Genomic DNA, 20,585 nt, shown 5'->3' with positions numbered 1-20,585 from the left:
AACATAGATTCAACTTTGGATAGTTGTGATATTATGAGGAAAAAAGGTAACATCTGCACACTTACTCACAAGTTTATTTCAGACAATGTTTCGATCCTGCTTGGATCTTCGTCAGGTCAAATGTTTGAAAAGGTGGAACCACACCTATATTTATACATAATGCACACCAATAGGCTGAGGAGCTGTGTGGTTGTAGGTGTGGTTAATCATCTGAGCCACACAGGGTGGTAAAACTATTGACAATCAACAGTTAAATAAATGACATTCAAAATACATATAAAAATACATAGGAAAGATAAGCAGTGATTTCAAGGCCATTTTATAAAACATCAAACAATCTTAATTGATGAAAACACTATATAAAGGTTCTTAATATCACAATCCATATTTATATCAAAATACTATATATTAAAATTCATAAGTCTACATCACCAACATTCAAAGTTGTATTAAATTAAGATTAAGGAGTGATCTCCTATACATACACACAAAAAAGACATTTAAAATCACATCAAGATTAAGAGCAAGGAAAAAAAATCAGAAATTCACACTTATATTTGTGTATCAGAATCTACAAAAACTCAATGATACACATTGATTTTGATAGCCTCACACCTACGTAATCTGTGTATAACTAACCTCATCTGCCATCTACTCGTGATATTCGGACATGCTGAGGGCTGCCCTTCTAACATATATTTTTTTGTAACACAAGCCATGTCCCTTGCTTGTGAACATGTCTGTAATCTTGCAACATTTAGCTGTGCTTTCCTCCAGGGATTTAATGCTTTTTAATGCCCTCCCCCCTGACGCTCCAACGTTTCTCTTTCTCTTATTCTCTCTATGACCTGTCCAAATTTTTTCTCAGACTGCTGGTTTACACTCACTCCATACACACACTTAACGTTATGTTGATGCGTGTGCTTTGATTTACCCATTTCATCTTACATTTAACACTGGGGGTTCTCCTTTTGCTCCTGATGGCCATTTTGGGCCTGATCCTCAATATCTTCAAACACATTTTCAGAGAGGAGGGTGCATATGAACCACACAAAGAGAGCACTGCATTTTAATACCAGTTTTTTTCACAGACTATCAAGATAAATTAGGGAAACATAAAAATTTTTAATGCGACAGTTTTAATTTCTCAGAACTTTTCCATTCGAAAGTCTTACAAAACATTATGTTGTTTACTTGAAAACCTTTCCTTGTCTTTTGTTTCATTTAGCTGTCAGCCTGGACAAAGGAGCATCCAGACAGCACTAGACATGCATATATAGCATAGTCTGATTGCCTCATGCTCCTTTCTCTCTCATCATAGCAGAGGTTGTCCAGCGCTGTGGCTCTAGGTGGGTTTGTCTGACAGTCTTTAAACACGACAGATAAGAGAGAATAATTAATTTATCAGAGCAGGCCAGGCTTTAATCCCTGGTGTCCTGGTGATAAGGGAAGGTTTCTTCTCCCCTGATCCCTCTGCCGATAGGGGCTTTTTCCTTGGCGGTTTCCCGTTAATAAGCCTGTCAAAGAGGCACACGACTCTGGGCTCTGTCCTGTACAGGTTATCTCGCCGCCACACGTTTCCATCTCCTCCCTGACAGCCGACAGCAACCGGGTCGCCGGGCCTTTGAAACCCTGGGAGAGCAGGACCTGTGGGCGTCTCTCTGAGGCGGCCCTGTCATTTAAACTGGCTAATTCAAACATCAGGTGGGTCCAAACCCACAGGGGACGCGGGAGAAAAGAGAACACAGGCCTGACAGACCGATGGACGGACCACACTCTCGCCAAAAGCTGGACTTTAATAATTCTCTTTCAAGGCAAATAAAAATGCAGGCATGTTTATTATAGCTTCTCTCCCTTTGTGCGGCTCATACCTGTCTCTCTCTCTCTCTGTCTCTCTCTCTCTGTCTCTCTCTCTCTGTCTCTCTCTGAGCCCTTAGTGAAATTGACTGGTTGCCTCTGAGATGAAATATGTGTGGACATTTTTCATCCTGCTATAGAATGAAGTGTATGTCTGGATAGTAGAATGATGAGATCTGTGTTGAAGCTGTGTCTGGTAGGGAATATGGTAATGGCGTGGCATAAGCCTGTAGCCTTGGAAAGATGAAGTTTACAGTATGTGCACAGTAAGCAGCTTCAATTTGAATAACTCAAAATATTTTAAGAATAAACTACCGTTTATTGTAGAAAAGTCTACATAAATTGAGCGCTATTTCTGTCAAAAGCCACTCAGATGTGGAAAGACAAACAATTGAGGCTAAATCATGAGGACACACTGAATCTATGCTGCATTACAGATGCAACAATGATAGCGGCTCATTTAGTTTTTAATTTGGAGGCTGAGTGGCCCGCAGAGTGAGTGAGGAGGACAGTGCATATCTCAGGGGAGCAGCAGGACGTCTGCTAAGTAGCAGTGTGCGTGGTGGCCTTCGCTGCTCTGTGGTCCTTCATCATTTTCCTAAAGCCTCACCTATTTTGCAGGCTGACTGCATGCATTATCATATTTTATGTGGGTCATGAAAAGCACAAAGAAGTTGCACAGCTCAGGAGAATTTATATGCATTTGTATGTTTGTGTTCAGCAGGGTTTGGTACCGTTCACATTTGAACTGATACCTGAACTGATTCTGGTACCTGGAATTTTGTACCAGTAATAACAGTGCCTTCTTCTGGTAATTAATTTGTAATAATATTTGAACAAGCTGCAGGGGTGACAAAGTACATAAAAAACGATTCTGCTCCTCTTCTTTTTTTAAGTCGCCTCTTTTCTAAACTTGACGTTGCCAACCAGCTAACTAGCTCTTATCCTGTCGATTTCAACTTGGAGTTCAACATTGGAGTACTATTTTTATCTGATGGGACTTGCTACAAAGTTTTGGTGTGCTACCACTTTTGCGTTGAGTGGATGATGATGACGACAGTTCTGGCTTTGCAGCAACAGCTGACAAAGTTTTTCTTACCTCGAAGACAGTCAAATGTACTGCATTTAGGTTTAATTTGATGTACAATCGATGTATGCAGACCAGTGATTCTATTTAAATGACATGACTCGACTTGAGATGTAATTTTGCATTATAGGACCCACGGGACTTGGTAGCAGTATCAATAAGCTCAAACGTTTTTGATTTTTGGTTTTTGAAAAAAGCAAAACTCGGTCTTCAGTAGAACAGTGTTTGAGCCCCATCCCTATTCGGAAACATTAAAAAGCACAGAGTTTGGTACCCAACCCTAATGTCAAATTCCAGAGTTGCCTTTAGTTCAGGAGGTTGAGTGGGTTGTCCACAAATTAGAAGATTGACAGTTTGATACCTGGCTCCTCCAGCTACCATTTTTTCATTCCAGTTTTATGTACACTATGCATGAGAAATGCATTAAAGTACAGTTAAAACTTGAGCAGTTGGCTCAGAGTGAAGATGATATCCCTACCTCAGACATCTCCTCTCTCACATCTTTTAATATATATATATGATTTCTAAATCTACTCTTTGCTGTTCTGTTTTATTATTGATCTTGTGTACTCTGCTTTTTTATCTTTGAACCAGCAGACCAGTTTACGCACAACAATCAAGTCAAGGTCAGTTCTGAATGATTTACTTTGTGTCCTCGCTCTGCCAGTCTGTCTCTGTCTGTCTTCTGGCTAACTGGAGCACTTCAGCTTTTTCGATCTGTCCAGCCCAGAAAAAAAAAAAAACATTTAGCCAATGCCGCTCCTTATCTCTCTCGCTCTTCTAATCTCCTGTGAGCTGCAGGAGTGGAGGCAGAGGGGCTGTCATTGTCCAGGGATGTGAACCTGCAACCTTTTCAATTTCACCCCGCGCTTCAAAGCCCTTCCGCCTGGACGATCTCACGTCCTGGACAAAGGTGCCATTTGCTTTTCATTTCCTCCACGATAAGAGTGGAGAAAAAGTATTGTATATTGTAATGCTCCCTCACCTTTCTGACATCAGCAAAATTGAGGTGCAGGCGAAAGATCGATACAAATTAAAAGTAAATACAAAAAAGGCAGTGAAAAAGAGGAGATACATTACCATGTTTGGAAACCCATTTGCTCTGGATTCTCTGAGCCACAGTGCTTTGTTTGTTCAGAAAAGGCTGAGGACAGAATTAGAAATGGACACAAAAAAAGCTGAGAACTTACATTGAGTACGTTTACATGCACAAGACAATCATTTTTTGCCTTTATTCTGAAAAAGACAAAATTCCTACTAGGCTGTTTACAAGACTAATGATAATGTATATCCCACTGACACTACCGTTTGCTTGCAGCCGTGAGCTCTGATTAAGTTGCCCTCACATGCTGCTTATCATATCAAAATATGGACAAGTAGAACAGCTGGAGCTGGTTGTAATTTTGCTTCTTTGCATCAAAATAGGATATTTTCACAGTTTCCTACCTGTGGCAGACCTGTTGGACTCTCTCTCTCCTTCCGTTACCCTCCTGAAAAGGTCAGTGCTGTGGTATTTGCGCATATCCAAAAAACAGTTGATATCCAAGTCTTTCATTAAGTTTTAAATTAGGAGTGTTTCTCCTTCTGACCAGAAATGTACGATTTTCTTTTGCAAGCATCTCTACCCCATAACTTAAGAAACTGTTGGAGAGTTAGTTTGTGTACAAGGTATCCATGACAACAGATAGAGCCGACCGTAAACGGATAATAAGCCATGTGGTGCAGACTGCAGTAAAAACCCCAGTTGAGACTCATATTAAGAATTGACAGTATATATGCCCAAATAATGCTCCTAAAACCTGAATAATGCTGGCATAGCCCACATGTCTTAATCAAGAAATGCTAATTTGAAAAAAGGCCGAATTCAGAATATTAAATCGGAATAAGCTGTTTATATGAGCCACATCAAATTCAGAATATTATCATATTCGGAATAATAAGGAAATATTTGTGTGCATGTATCAATAGCCAGTGATATCTTTTCAGAATTAAATTTAAAGTAAAAACAATTGAGTGACTGTTGTTTATGGGTCATTTTGTGTATCTCCCATGCAAACTTCCAACCCCACATTTTCCACCATGCAGCAGCTGGTGTCACCAGTAAGCTGTGATGTCATTCCTCATCTGGACTGGCTTAACTGGGGTCCCAGCTGCGTGGTCAATGTGGTGGAGAAGCAGTGTTTTTACACACACTGCTTTTATTTTTGTGCAATGAGCCACGCTGTTACAGTTTTAGCCTCCAGTCTTGATTTATTGCAGCATCCTTGTATTTTTCCCAACTGGACATTCCACTTTTTACCATTCCACTTTACTATCCTGGCATCTTCTCCCCCCACTCCTCTGTAGCATTACAGGAAACCTGCAACATGATATTCTGTCATTATAGTGGCAATATCTACACAACATTAAGCAAATTACATCTGGCTGGCAACATGTTCCGGCGTCTAAGCACACCTCACGGCGTGGCAGGTGGCCTTGCATCGATCAAACGCAGCACTGCCAAGATTGGTCGGCAGAATGGGGGAAATGGCTGCTCATAGTAATTGTGTTTCTCTTCTCACTATTCTGTCTCTCTAACAGTCCTGCATTTCCATAGGAATGGCCTTATGATGTTAGCCCTATCCACAGGGGTGCATAAGTATTGAGGATATGAAGATGCGCTGTTTATTTTAACACCTACGCTTTGGATGTATCTTCTGCAGGTGTAAATGTAGAGATAGAGCCGTAAAAACCCTGAAAGGGGATATAAAAAAAATGTTTAATCTGCACCAGCCCTGGAGTGACTGCATTATCTGTTTATGCAGGGAGCATATAGCGTATGTGAGGCTATTACCTGTAGAATCAAACTAAATAAAAACTAGCCTTTTGAGAAATTATGTTTTTGGATACATACATTTTTGAAAAATACAATTTATATACATTTATTTCACCAATATAACACTTAACATAAGCTAGAATGGCACTTGGAGAGCATAGACTTCCACCAAGGCCAAATGCCCTATCTCACAATGTTAATGAAAGTGAAAAATAAATTGTGTATTCAACCCGGGATTCGGATCCACTCCAAGAATAAATGGGTTCTTCCTTGGCCCATGCTACAACCTTCCACCAAGTTTCATTAAAACTAGGCCAGTAGTTTTTCAGTAATCCTGCTGACAAACAAACAACCAAATTGAAAACATAACCTTCTTGGCAGAGGTAACAAAACATTGCCTGTAAACTTTCAACCAGAGTGGGCAGTGAAATTCTGCTTTTCAGCCAAGGTCTTAAGTCACTCTAACAATGTAACTGTCTGTTTCAAATCTGGGCTTGGCAACGCATGCCGAGTGTTGTCAAAGTGTACTCCGTTGCACCTGTAAACCAGCGGTGATGTCATTGAGAAGTGACACATCCTCCAAAGCACTTCTGCATCATTGCAGTAAGGTGAGAGGTTAAACCACTAGAGTTTATCAAAAACACAAATTTCTGAAGCTGTTCAGTTTTTTCAAATCATTTGAAAGTGATTGTGTTTGATAGGCTTTGGCGGTATCACAGTTTTGATATACCATGGTATTTAAAAATTCAGAAGGTATGTTTTTCAATACCTTCACAAATGCACTCCTCTTTCTATTACACGCATTGTATGTAGTGCACAGCAGGCACCACCAGAGCTCAGTTTCCGGTCTCTACTGGTGGAACAGGCAGCTGAGCAGAGAGACACAGTGACACTTGTCTTCTTGTTGACTGGCAGTGGCAAGGAGTTCCTATTTTTGGCGTGTTTTCCACTTGTGAAAAACCTGCATATGCTTGTTAATTTTGGTGAGAAATTGGTATATCTAAGCTCAGTACTATCCCTATAGGCAATGGCAGCACACACTACAACACAAGAAGTAGTGTGCCCTATATTTCGTGAGGCGAATATTCAGGGTGTGGAGATCAGGTAGATGGTCACAAACAATAAATGTAATAAGAAGGCAATCTTTCCTCGCCTTAGTGTTTTAGTTGCCCAGCCCTAACAATTTCTCGCAATAATTTATTTACCTTAAACTTGTCTTTTGGTTAAAGCTTCAGAGTTGATCGTAGCACATGCAGTTCTGGATGAGATATGACCAATCTTTTGGCCTTTTGGACACCTTTGGACAGTTTGGCCCAATGTAAATGTCCACCTTGTTTCCAGTTATGAGTCCTTGTGTACATTAGACTGTGTGAGTGATTTTACAAGCTGTTGTGTAACCCGGCAATGTGAGCAAACAATCAACCAGTGCGTTACTAGCTTAGGTGTTGTCCACTTACATGCCCACTCTGAAAAGATGTGCACACAGTGAGCAGATGACAAACACCCTCGGAGACCCAGTGACATTTGCACTGTTATTGCTTCTGTATATCTGCACGGGGCCCTGGGATTACCATCAGTACAAATTAAAAACAAATAAAGGATGCAGAGGGAAACAGAAGGCAAAGATCTGGATCTATTATGCTCAGATTTATGGACCACTGATCCATAGCAGGTTGGGTCAGTGAGCTAGTGAGTGTGCATTCCAGCAGCCTCATTGCCAACTCACCTGCCAGTCAATAACCTATTTAGTTTAATGTCACAGCCTATACGGGCAAAGCATATTGACAAGCTGCAAAATACACCTTCAAGAGGCCCCCAGCTGCAAGTGCCAGATAAACTGCATTTGAAAAATTCATTCTTTCATTGCCCTTGAGTCCTTAATAAATTATTAAAGCCCCCCCCCTTCCCAACGAAGGGGAAAGTTATAGTTGAGAGCTAATGTCAGTGATTTGGGTGATCATTTGTTGCAAAGACAAGCCACTATTCCCACATCGCATTCCCAGCTAAGTCCACGTGATCTCAGAGGTGACAAAGTCACTCGCTGGCCTTTATAAATCTTTCAGAGAGGGAAAGAAGGGAAGAGGTGGCATTTCAACATTAAGTAAAGTGTCGTTCCTCAAGTTTAATGCAGCGTCTATATGTTATGCTGTAGACTGACACTTTAAATACTGTCTCTTTTGCTTTCTGAAGGCCGGATTCACCTCGAGGTAAATATTGAGGAAGATGACAAATCTATGTGTATGATGAGACTTGTGGCATCTCTGTTTGAACTTTGAAATAAAATCAAATGTTGGCACAAAAACTTGCATCCTTGTGTGTGTGTTTCTCAAACATTCTGCTGGTTGGATGACATCTGAAGGTGACTCCCTCTACAAGTCTACATTTTTGATGCCTCTGTCCTGTCGCAGTCAATAAGCTATTTAATCTTGGTGCTCAGCCGAGTCGATGCAGCCGATGTCGTGTCCGGGGCTTATGGTAGACAAGGCGAGGGTTCTGCCCAGACCTGATAAACCATTCATTTCCTTGAGCTCCTTTGTCTTCTGTTCGGTTCAGAGAAAAGGGCTCTTGGCCTATTTCAATCATGGATGCCTCTCTTTAATGAGCTGCTTTAATCCTTTGCAGTGAATGCAGCTTGCCTTTCGGCATGACAAAAATGTACTAGATTAGAGGATTACTCACATTTATGTATTCATGTACTAATTTATGAACACAAGCCTTTATAGGAAGCCCCATGCAAGAGAATGGGAGTTGATGTCTGTTTTAATGTTCATATCAAAAGCTTGTGTTGCAGAAATTGACATTGCTTATGTGGAGGATTCATCCCCCTGGGATTATTAGCAGCTGTATATTTTCATGTTCATTGTCTTTGTTAAAATGAAATACAGCTCTATTTACCATTATAACTTTTTAGGTTGACTCTTATTGAGCTGGAATCAAGCAGCTTATCTTCTTTTACATTTTATCGTCAGCTCAATAGAATAAGACAGCAATAAGGAAACACTCAGCATTTCTGTTAGTAAGAAAAGCAGTGAAATGTATGCACAGTCTGTGTGTTTGTTTGCTCCAAAGTCAAGTAAAACTCTCCCCCCTCTCCAAAACATTTGGTGAGATGGACCGTTAATGTTGCACACTTGAGCTAACTTAATGCAAGCATGCAGTTGTGTTGCTTGTCTACCTTACAGCAGACTGATGGGACCAGTTGTGATAGTTAATTGAAAAATAACTATTGTAAATGAGTAACTGAAAATGACAGTTTATGAAGTTTACATTTTGACAGTTTTCTTTTTTCATACCTTAAAAGGTATGAAACTGTTTTACATTCAGGTTGGATGGGACCTAATTGATTTTTAGTCATGTAACCACAAGAACGTGTGGTGCTAGTGCTACTGAAGACATAATTATGAGGTGAGGGACACAGTGTTAAAGAGGGGAACAGACTTTGACATAACACATGCAATGTTTTCCACAGAAATAGAATTTACATGAAAGGGTACCTGATAACCATGGGCTTGTGTTTGTATCCTTCTCTAAATTCAGACGTTTTTGCAGCGTTAAAATCTTTTGTGTGCTTCTTCAGTCTTGAGTGATATTTTCCTCTGCAGGACTTTATGGAGTTTGAGTCGTGGGGTGGATAATTGATCTGTCGATCTGATCCGAGGTGATCAGATCGATGCATTAGAGGAGCAGCTGCTGCAGAGGCGGGCGATTGCACACTTTTATACCCCAAGTTTTCCTGTCACTGGACGTCACGTTCTGCTGCTCCGTCTGTGCTTAGAGTACTCTCTGCGCTGCGGGGGTATGGTGCAATGTATAACTCAATGGATATAAATTCCAATAGTGCTCCTAATGAACAATCCAGCTTCAGAAATATAAACTCAATATGTGGCAGCAGATATTTGTATTGTGGTAGGCTGCCACGAATCCATCAGTGTGTGGTAAACCCTGACCTGTAGGGGCACAGTCGTGGGCCCCTTGACAGAGATATGAAAAAGGTCCCAAAACCTCCCCTTCATAGGAGCAAGAAACAGACTTGATTGCCTTGTTTAGCCTGTTTTTGTTGTTGTTTTGCTCTCTTTGTAGTTTTAATGCATCTTTTTTTGGTCGTTTTGTGTCTCTTTGCAGTTGTTTTGCCCCTTTTTGTAGTTATGTTGTGTTTCTTTGCAGTCCCTTTATAGTCTGTTTGGGTCTCCTGCTGGTCAGCACATGTTAATTTGAGTGACATTTTTCAAGTAAGAGCCAGGGGGGTGCCTGACCCTTTTGGCCCCAGGGCCTGTGCCCAGTAGTCCAATTCATTAATCCTTTCATGCGCACAGTGCCCCTATTTTTGCCTGCTTTATGCATTTAGATTACACCATCAGTCTGCTTTGTATCTGCATTGTTAGCCAGCCTGCTTGTGATTTTAAGACTTTGTGCTCAAGCACAGAGAGTATCATCAGTTTTATTTACATTCCTGTTCATTTTTAACTTGCATCAATGTGTTTGAAAGAGTATATTTTCACTTTGAGTGATCATTTCCGTCACAAGTTTGGTCTTAAATTTTTATGTAAAATTATGTTAAAAGGGTAGAGACCCTAATCATATGTTTTTTCTGTTTAGGTTTAAAATGCGCCTTTGACTTTCCCAATAAGTGTGCATTCAAGGTTCCAGGGTATGAATGAAAATGTGTGATAATTTTCCAAAATAAATACTACTGTGCAGCTGAAAGATCAGCTCTCTTGTAGGTTTTGTGGGAAACAATCAGTGCGAGGGGTGTTGGTGGGCAGACAAAGTGCAGTGGGACGCCTCCCAGGCTCCTCTGGATGTGGCCACAGAACATCTCGGTAAATGCGGTCAGACAGATGAGTCTCGCCTCGGAGCGCTGCCTCCCAAGGGCAGAGTGACATTTTCTGGGGACAATATGGGACCGCAGTGACATAGAAAACACCGCCCCCACCCACCCACCCCTCTCTTCTTTCCTCCATCTCTCCATCCTTCCCTCCATTTTCTCGCTCTCTCCCTCTCTCTGCTAATTTCCCCGCTCCTGAGTGCTGCAGCCTTCTGCCTTTTCATTCTGTTACAGGTCAAAAGACTTGACAAAGTTCCAAAAGCCTGGTGGCGCAACACCGGGGAACAAAATGGATGAAAATGTGACTGGGTTTAACAAAAGAAAGCGATTGCCGACAGGAAACATACCTAGCACCAAATACATTTTGTGAAAATTTTATGTGGAAAGCTGCAGTGCATACGTGTCATAAACATCCAAGCTTTGAAAGTAAAGTTTGAAACACACGGGATCGGTGAACTACCTGAAATACCGAGCATACTTTGCTTTTGGAGATTTAAGGTTGTCTTATGCTGTAATTTACAGAATACATCAGCTTTCCCTCTTTGATTAGTCTGAATAAAATGCAAATACTGCATGCATTTTAGGGCTGCCCGATACGGCTAAAAATGTTATCACAAAAAAACTTTTCATGTCCATTGATGTCAATAAGTCAAATCATTATTTCTAAGGCAGATTTTTGCCTCAGTTATTATTTTTATACTATTATTTTTTTTTTGTCAGAATGTGACAAACATTTGCCATAACAGCAGAAAATTACACAAATCTGAGGTAGATTCAAAACAGTAATAAAATTAATGTCAAAAAATAAAACAAAAAAAGACCAAGAAATATCGATCTGGTCAACAGTATGTCAAAGTCTTTGTACAGACGGTTTGATATATTTAGCAAGTATTTTTGCTGAAAGTGGAAACAGAATACATAGACAAAACGAAAATCTCTACTGTGGTCAGTAAGTGTTGAAGTTTTACAGGAGCAAGAAAAAATAATTTATTAAGGGTCCTTAAAAAGACATGAAACATTTTTGAAACTTTGTCCATGGAATTGTGTTGGAACTCTTACAAAAGACGGACTTTGGTAATGTTGTGAAGAAACAATGAAAATCTATCTGACGTGACTGCGGCAGAAATACAGGAAAGGTATAAAAGTTTCATTTACGCCTACCTTTAGTCACATGTCATATCTTTCTATAAAATACCTGGTTAGTCAGTCATGTTAACTTCCTAACTTTAGTTATGTGCTGAATATAATATAGGTGCAACATTATAGTGAAATCAGTTATACTAAAAATGTCTTTTTGCGTCTGTCAGACATTGTTGTCACTTTATAATAGTGCTGCACGCATTAGTGGCTGGTGAAAGGTGGCTGATATCGCCTTCTTCGTCTTCTACTGCTTCTTTTCCTCCTACCTCTTCTTGTCAATGGTGGGTGGTAACTGGCATTTAAGGTGCATAACTGCCCCCCTCTACGGGCAGGTGGGTGGTTTATTTATATGGAGGATTTAGTGAATATTTTTATTATGTCCTTACTGAGTATATCTTAAGATAATTATTATGGTTTTATTGCCTAGCTTTAATGCATTTATATAATTTCAAAACAGTATTTTGACAGACAAGGGCAAGTAGAAAAGAATTAATTTACATACTTCAGTGTTCCACATTATGTACCATTTACCGTTACGTTTATTATCACCATGCATGTAGACCAACACTTGACGCCAGCTGCATGTCAGCATCTCCACATGTATTTACTGTTTAGCCTCCTGTACTGTGCTGTCATCCGTTTGAGTCAGACTGCACATCTGTCATTGCGGATTGGTACGGTGGTCTGTGTGACAGATGAGTCCTTCCCTCTCAGCGGGGACTCTCTCCAGGGAGGTGCAAATTTCTGCGCATCCAAGCATTGGCAATCATGCACAGCACCTTGATGAGAGACGGGCCCCTGCCACTTGATTGACTGGCATTCTAACGCGACGCGATGGCTACGAACACCACAGGCACGGAAACATAAAGACCGTAGGCGTGCGGCCCAGGTCCTCGACACACAGAAACACGCTTGGACACACAGAACGAATCACTGCACATTAAGAGCTCATCTCTCTCCCTCTCTCCTGTGCTTAATAATGTGACTAGCTGATATCCATGGCTAATCTCATTAGGGCATGTCGCAGAGCAGGGGCCAGGTTTGCACTGAAGCCTTGGTATTACCGTTGATTACACAAATACAAGACACTCCATCATGAAGGAAGATGTTTTATTGTCCACTTCAGAGGGACGTAATGTATTCTGTCAAGGTTTGGAGAGTTTCTTGACTTGGGCTGAGGAGGGTCAGAGACAATTAACTTTCAAGGGTCTGGTGAGAATCAGGGTTAAAAGCATCCAATCAAGTCAAGCAAGTAATTTGCTTTCCCTTGTGTTGCACTGGTAAGCCAGTTAGTGGTCGATCCAATTAAGACTTTGGTTCAGACTCGTCGTCGTCCTGCAGTGGCGTCCTGCCGGCAGACACACAGAGAGCAGGAAGAGATCTCTGCAGAGGGCTGTCTGTCACACAGGGATTGTTTGACACTCTGCTTTGATTGCTCCATTTTTCTGCGCTGGGTTCCACTGTAGGAGGCTAACAGGCCCAGTTCAGGACGGTCTCTCTGTCTGTCCTCCTCAATGAGGACAGGCTTAGCTCCTGCTGGGTCAGCGGGACACTGATTGGGCGAGAGACTCTGCTCCTGCCGGGAGCGAGAGAGAGGATGGACCCGGCAGTCCTGCTGTTTGTTTAAGAGCAGGAAGCCATGCGGAAAGGCCTAATGTCTTAATTGGTGTGAGTGGCAACGGACGGTACCTGACGAGACTCATTAATCAGAGCGGGGTGAAAAGGCTAGAGGCTTGGATAGCGAGAGGGAGAGACGGAGAGAGAGGGGGGAGACATCAGGCCAGTGCTGTGTCAAGCAGAGCCCCTTAGCTGCCTCGTCCTCCTGCCTCGCACCAATCCAAGACACCCACTGACACCCTCGCAGCTGTGTCTGTCACACTCAGCTGCTCAACCACAGAGCGCAGGATGAGGATGCAACAATAATTAGAATCTATTTACACCCACGCACATACATGTCCTGCACATGCATGGCACAAACAGCATCACTGCCATGTGACACAGAGACAAGATCTTTGTGGTACAGAGTGTTCCTCTTTGAGTCCTATCTCTGTTTGTCATGTCCAACATGGCCTTTTGCTTTTTGGGGGTCATTTCAAGCTCTGTCACACATCTCTGACAGCAAGCCCCGAAAGACTGATATATGAACAACACACACATAAAGAAACAATCACACACTCATATACACACACACAAAAGTTTCCCTTTGGGCCAGTCCATCAGATAGTATCCATTGTGGAGGGACTGATGTTCCTCTTGCTCAAATTGAAAAAAAAGGCTCTTTTCGCCACTGTCTTTCTCAGCGTGTCCTTTCAGCATATTTGACCCGATCTCATCCAGGTCACTTCACCTTATGGAGTAAAATTAAGGCCCTGAGGCCAGGAGTTGTCCTCTGGACACAAACATCCATGTTTCAGGACATGGACTTTCTTTGTTTTTCCCTGTCCTGCCCTTGTGTCTCTGCCCCAGGCTCGCAGAGAGGGAAGTCACTTAACTGCCCTTTTAGGTTGCCATTTTCTCTGGCTATTCATGGGCATACCATTAAAGCAAGGCTAGCACTTTATGTTTGTGTCACTGCCTTTGTTGGTGGCCTCTCCGTGTCCTCTATTTCTGTCGTCGACATACCAACCAATTGAAACATGATATTACTGTTATGCTGCTATTGAAGTGCCCTCGACACGGATCTAATTTAACAGCCAATCTGCAGTAGATGAATGTTTCTGTTGTTCAATAATGGCTTTGTTTTATTGAAAGGTCAGTGTAGCACACTGTGGGCTTAAACTTTTGTAATACACTTGAAAAACTGTGCATTTAAGTTATTTTTATGTACAGCTATGGTCAAAGAGGACTTTGGTTTAATCCCAAAACACCCTGTCATTGTGGCCTTGCTGTCTGTTTTGCACTTTCACATCTTAGGGATCGGGTGTCCACATTCTTGTTGGAAAGAGCAAAGATTGTATGTCAAGATATACGTCATATCAGCTCCTCGAACATGAAGCCAGAACATGCCGATTGGTGGCTCGCTGCAGCATAGATCATAAACCCCAACCCCGTATGTTGGTGGATGACAAGAGCCACACTAAAAACTCAAAACACATGTCAAATACATTTTTCCAAATATGTTTTTTTCATATAGTTAATTTGATAGGGACATTTAAAAATCAGTTTGAGGGTTGAGATAACGATGACGATAAAGGAAGTTCTTATGCGTGCAAGTCTGTGTACTCACAGTTAATGGTGCTGTTTGCGATTGGTCGCATGGGTTTGTGGGTGGGAACTTGATACCGCTGAAACTGCTACTGCGCAGACTCCAAATGACGTCAGCAGCACAAGATGGCAGCAGCTGTATGCGGGATAATTTGGCTTCATTTTGCACAGTTGGAGATGCGTCATTTGCCGTTATGAGATTGAGGGGTAGCGCGAAGTGTTAGGGCAACATGGCTGTCCAAACAGAGGTTTGTCATAACCTAGTGTTGTGAAAAATCATTGGCACGATGGCTTCATTAACGACAAAAATCCCAGCAAATGCATGTTATTTGTTAATAAAGAATTTAACTTATTATATTAGTTTAATGTTTAATTATGGTCTTTTTTTTCTTTAAAACAAGTGTAACAAAGAAACACTAGTATTATACTAATGTCTCAGAAATAGATAGCAAGCTAACATTACATTGCTATTGCTATTGGTGGATGATAGACACACATTTTGACATATTTCTATCTGACGTAACAACCTTTTGATGGCATTTGATGTGCAGAATTTAACTAAAATCCAACAGCGGAGTTGGTACTCTTACGCTAACGCTCCTCTAATATCAGTGCAGACTGGCAGGGTGGGAGCACAGGTTGCTAATGTTAGTCTAGCCTAGAGAGCACTGCTACTGGCCTGGTTATGAAGCACACATTTTTTAATCAATGACTTGTTTCATTGATTGATGGTGTGAAACTTAACGTCAACAAATCGAGAGCGTCCAAAGGTTTCTGTGTCCATCAAAGAACTGGCAGATGTTATTGTGATAATGCTGCTATTGTCATAGTTGCAAATGTTTACTTTGAGACCTTTTATTAGAATGACAATATTGATAAGGTATCAGGGTCTTGGAGGATTGTTGCATTTCATGAGGGAAGAATTTAACTACTGCCCCTTGTAACTTTGTTCTAAGGGGCAAAGGGACACTCAAAAACAAGGGTTGGGCTCAATATAAGAAAATGTGATTGGGCTTTTGACTTTGTTTTTCTTTCCTTTGTATATTAACAGCTGTCTCTTTTCCACACTGCCAGTTTTCCCCAGCTTTCATTTCCTTTGCATGTATTCCTTTTTTTATTGCTCATTTTGGATGCATATTTTTTAGTTGCACCACACAATGCCTTCACATTATTATGCAAATGTTTGCACAACGTTATTTCCTCTGATGGATTTCCACAAAACATTTCAAGGCGTAGAAGAAAGCATATAGAGGCAGGCTGGGAGGGAATCATTGCCGGTAAATTTGTTATTGTTTGTGTAAATTGTGCACACAATACTCAAGTCTGAAAATGATGAGGCAAAGTCACATCTTTTTCTTTATGTGCAACTTTATTTTAGGTTTCAAACTTGGAACTGTTGCAGTTTGTTTCTGTTTTTAATGCTGCCAACACCTCCTGGTATGCACACACTCACTGAAATATTGCCTACAAGGCAAAGGACAAGAATCTCTTTATAACAGGACTAGCCTCCTTCACAATGATCACTACAGAGTTTGACACAACACCTGATCCAGCTGCCTACTCACTGTTCCAGTGTGAGGCAACAACATTAGCATCTCTACTGTATATGCCACCTACATGTGCAATCCCACACAGTGCTTTCCACCAGCCAGTGCAAACTATGGAGGGGCAGTTTGCCTGGTGGGCACGGTTTTCTTCAACTGTCCGCCCACCAAAACTCATCATCTTAATTGTCCCTTCTGTTGATGTGAAATTCAATAAAAGTGGCAGGGACCATTTTGAATTGATTGTGAATAGATGCCACTGCCTGGCTGTCTACATTCATGACAGCTCGGGGAGAGTTGATGTACTGTATTAGACAAAGTGTGTGTGTGTGTGTGTGTGTGTGTGTGTGTGTGTGTGTGTGTGTGTGTGTGTGTGTGGTTGCAAGTGTATATTTTCAAGGGGGTGGGGGCTTCTTCATTATCTTGACTTGAAATGTAGTTTGCTCGGAAATGTGGCACATCAGTGACAAATTGTGTCTGCATTGCCCACCCTCTGTTTTTTTACATAACCTTGCTGGTAGTGCATAGCAAATCTGTCTCTTCACATTTGTATAGATATGTTCAATTGCTCACGGGGCATGAATTCCTCATTGGCGCTGGAAAATGGGGAGGTAAAGATGAAAAACCATCAAGTCCTTACTTTTCACATGGCTGCACTCAACTCATTGCTCTTTGATAGCATGCCCCTGCAACTTAAGCTGTGAATAATGATGTTTTTTAGTCCTTTTGACCTTGCCTCATATATGCGGTATGAAGGATATTTAACATGTTGCATTTCCGACACCTGCCGTCTCTTGGGACACCATCGGCACAACGCTCTTGTGGCGCTAGGCTGTACCTTCCTCAGCCCACCTGTTAGTGTCACACTGAACTATGCAGTGACAGGTGATCATCTGGAAAAAAGCGCTCATCCATCTGAAGAGTTCAATACCATAGCACAGGCTGGTGGCAGATCAGTAAAGATATGTGTAGAGCAGTGACACTCAACTTACGGCCTGCAGGCCAAATCTGGCCCCTGATAGGGTGCCAGGCGGCCCCCGACCATTCTATAATTCACAATAAAAATAAAGTGAATAACACTGAGAATTCCCTTATTTTTAGTATACTTAATGTGCCAGAGTGCATAAAACATCAAAATAGAGATTGTTTATTTAAAAAAGTGCCAGTGAAGGATCCCCCGCGCCCCCTGACAGAGGTCCTAGCTAAGCACCTAATGTCCTAAAATCCTAGAAATGTCCTGAAATGCTAGAGACTTCCTAAAAATTTCAAAATAAACTAAAATCCAAGACAGGGTCTTAAAATCCAAGAAACGTCCTAAAATCTTAGAAACGTCTTAAAACCCTCAAAACATGTGGGGCTGCTGCAACTGGCTCCTGACCCCCTGACATTTTGCAAAAGTTGCCCCTCAAGCAAAGCAAGTTGAGTATCCCTTTTTTGAAGTAAATTCTTAGTGGTAAATGTCAAAGAAAATGACGTAAGTGATACAGCTAAACACATAAAAGGTGCACATGAATTTTGTTAATTGATGAAGTCTTTGCGTGTGTCTGTCATGTTTTCATCCTGGAAAAGCCATGAAATGCATTTGACTGCTCCTTGTTTTTTTATAAATCAGTATTGATCAGCAGAGTGTGCTCCACTCCAGACAGCAATCAAGACATTGCAACGCTCGGTACCCATTTCCTCTCTCATCCTCAGGCTACATTGATTTTATGAAAGCGGGGCTCTTCTAAAACCTAGTTGGTACTTTAAAACTTCATCGTCCTCTAGCCCGTTATTATCGTGGCTCGTGAGCCCTTTCTGCCCTTGGAGATGACAGCTTTTGCAGAAAATGCTGCTCGAACATTTGCTTCATTGCCATTTTATCTACGTTTTAAAAACTTCATTTGCTTTCATGCTCTCAATCCATGTTTTTCTGCGGACATCAAATGGGTTTGATTTTCTTGTCTGATTTGCAGTTTCTCTTTGAATCAGTCACTTTTATTTTGGAAACCATCAGATAAACACTGTGGGACAATGTTGTTGCCATCTGATAATCTCAAACTGCCCTTTATGTATGAGATAAAAGTTGCTAAGCAGTGTGTCTCTGCAAGATTAAGGCCCAGTGATTCTGGTGCAGCTCCACAGAGTCCTTGCATATAGGATATTTCCTAGAATATGGTTCTGAACTGGCCCCAGTCTTTCTCTCTCTCTGTTCATCAAACCACAAATAAGACAAGACTCAGGTACTAAGCCATTCATTGACTTCAACTTAAAGTTGCAGCCATGAGCTTTTTGCTCCATTTAGCAGAAGACTAAACTATTGATGCCATATTCTGTCCATCTCTGAAATACTTCACCGATATCGACATGTGTTTTGTTATTTATTTATTTTCAGACTCTTTTTGATAAGTCTGTCTTTCTTTTATGGGTTGCTTTGCAGTGTAAGCAGTTGTCGCCAATGCTGAATAGCAACTTTTGCAGGATTCTCCACCACTGAATCAGGCTTTCACAAAAGCAAGGTGCACCGGCATCTGTATCTGCAGAACAGCCAGTCTCTGAAACAATCTGTGATTGGCCAAAGTCTCCCATCATGGGCTAGATTTTCTAAAGCCTGAAAACAGCCAAGAGGAGGCGCAGAGGTCTAGTGTTCTCTTGAATAATATTCTGAAAGTTTATTATGGGATTTTTTTAGGGCTGCTCCCTGGGAAATTGGAAAGTCAAACCATCAGACATAGACCCTCAGTCGACTGAGATTGCTTCAAGTTGAACAGTAATTTTTTTCTGTGCAGTGGGTGTACATCTCGGGACGTTTTGGTCCCCAGATTTTGCTGCAGAGTGAGTGCTCTTGACTTTCACACTACTCTTTGATACAGAGAGTTGTGGACATACAGGCAGTGGCACAGAGGAGGAGAGAAGAGACCCTCTGCTTAGAGATGGTGAATTTACAGCTCACAGCAACTTAATACGACACAGTCTCTGCTTTTGTATGATATCAGGTGTCAGCAAAAAATGTTGTTGCACATTGATGATTTGATGTTAGCACTGTTAACTTGTTTACCATATTATGTGGATGCTGCTGTCACACTAAATTTCCTTTAAAAACTTTTTTATGGAAAACAAGACAAATCGTCGAATATTAGCATTGAACAGCCAAATCTGACTTGACTGGCATAATTCTCTCGGGTACATCTCTATGATTTTTGCTGAAAGACACCAAAATTAAAATGTCTACTCCAGATTTAACTGAATATGTGAAGTATTTGGAGCTGTGATATGTAATAAATCACTTTAAATAATTATTATTCGGACACTCCTGACTCATCCTCAACCTGTCCTACTGCCCCTCCAGCTCTCTCTCATGCTCCCCTTTTCTCCTCTCTCTCTCACCCTTCATTAATTATAGGCTCAGCATCTGCAGAGCGTCTCACAGCAGGGGGTTAATGTGGAAGAGAATATGTTGCCCGGGGAGGCTGGTGCCTGATGCCAGTAAGTTCTCCACACCCCTTACATCCCACTGTGCCACCCACATCCACACTCTCGCTACCCATGTACAGCTAAGTGCACCTCTTAATCTGCTTACAGAACCCTCCTAAACACCGGGCATATTTCCATAAAAAACTAATTTACCTGCTGCAGTGGAATGGCTAACACTGCTGGGCACTTTTTGTTTTTCTTTTCGATTCCCACTGACTAGAAGAACGTTTTTTATTTGTACTAATTTCTTTATTCAGATTATTGCTTCTTAGTGTTGAATGACTGGTCAAGTTTTTTGGCTGTAAGCTTTTATTGTGGTGTAGGTGGCAGTCTCATAGACAGACACAACCTGTGCAGGGTTTGTACAGTTATGAAAAACCTGGAAAATTCATGGGTTTTGCAAATAGCAATTTCCAGGCCTGAAAAAGTTTTGGAAAACTAAATATACCCCAAACCTGCATAATGATACATGATGTGATCAAGGACCGTTGTAAATGTGTGCTGTGATGAATCTTGTAATTTGGGGATTTTTAAGAAATCCCACTGGCCCACAAGTTTGGAATGCATGTTTTCTTTTGAAATCATCGAAAGTTTTTGAAGAAATAAAAGAGTAAAACTGTAAACCTTAAAAATAATAAAAAATGACCAAATGTCTTTGAG

At 41.3% G+C, this 20,585-nt stretch overlaps 1 long non-coding RNA gene across 2 annotated transcripts in view; it reads left to right on the top strand.

The window, feature by feature from the left end:
- Nucleotides 1-20,263, top strand: part of LOC148188670 (uncharacterized) — a 46,274-nt gene extending 26,011 nt beyond the window's left edge. For both annotated transcript variants that reach the window (XR_015777329.1, XR_015777330.1), the window contains exon 4: nucleotides 19,855-20,263. This is a non-coding gene — a long non-coding RNA (uncharacterized LOC148188670). The remainder of the gene's footprint in view (nucleotides 1-19,854) is intronic.
- The last annotated feature ends 322 nt before the right edge of the window (nucleotides 20,264-20,585 follow it).

This window comes from Plectropomus leopardus, chromosome 9 (genome assembly GCF_026936395.1).
Source record: "Plectropomus leopardus strain MGB_pleo_1.0 chromosome 9, ASM2693639v1, whole genome shotgun sequence".
NCBI classification, from domain to species: domain Eukaryota; kingdom Metazoa; phylum Chordata; class Actinopteri; order Perciformes; family Serranidae; genus Plectropomus; species Plectropomus leopardus.
The sequence above is the reverse complement of the archived record's forward strand: the minus strand, read 5'-3'. Positions and strand labels throughout refer to the sequence as shown.